This window comes from Phalaenopsis equestris, unplaced genomic scaffold (genome assembly GCF_001263595.1).
Source record: "Phalaenopsis equestris unplaced genomic scaffold, ASM126359v1 Scaffold199252, whole genome shotgun sequence".
NCBI lineage: Eukaryota > Viridiplantae > Streptophyta > Magnoliopsida > Asparagales > Orchidaceae > Phalaenopsis > Phalaenopsis equestris.
The window spans coordinates 1-570 of record NW_018219134.1 but is presented as its reverse complement, the minus strand read 5'-3'; the positions used below and the strand labels follow the sequence as shown (position 1 = coordinate 570).

The 570-nt window shown below is 37.4% G+C and overlaps 1 pseudogene; it reads left to right on the top strand.

Annotated features, from left to right (window-relative positions):
- Positions 1-268, top strand: part of LOC110035704 — a 2864-nt pseudogene extending 2596 nt beyond the window's left edge.
- The last annotated feature ends 302 nt before the right edge of the window (positions 269-570 follow it).

Sequence of the window (570 nt, the reverse complement as noted above, 5' to 3'; positions counted from 1 at the left end):
GTGAGCGGGACCACATTACAAAAGTGCCCTTTTACTTTAGTTCATTAATTGGGGGTCAAAATAACAATTCTTATGAAAAGAGATGAACTCACCATGGAAGGTATCAAACAGGTTTTTTGTCAATATTGGCAAGGAGGGGTGGAAACTGGAGACCCTCTACGACCTCTATTAAACCCTAGCCATCACCTGGAGTGTGATCTTTGTGAACACCCGTTGCAAGGTTGATTGGCTTACTGACAAACTAAGGAGCACCGATCACAGAGTCTAGGAACTCTCGTGATATCATCATGAGTGAATTAATATATGATATCTAGAAGTTGTACAATGTGGTGATAGAAGAACTGCCATCAAATGTTGCAGATCTCATATAAATTTGAGGTGGAATCTTATTTGTTTTATGATTTATATGTTGTTCTCTGCAAATTTTAATGTTTGTTTGATTGAGAGAGCAACATATTATTGTACCTGGTTTTGAGGATTGGGGTCATTGGTCTTAGTTTTGGTTAGAGAGCAACATATTATTGTACCTGGTTTCTTTTGCCTTTACATTTTCAAATTGTTTCTAGGTGT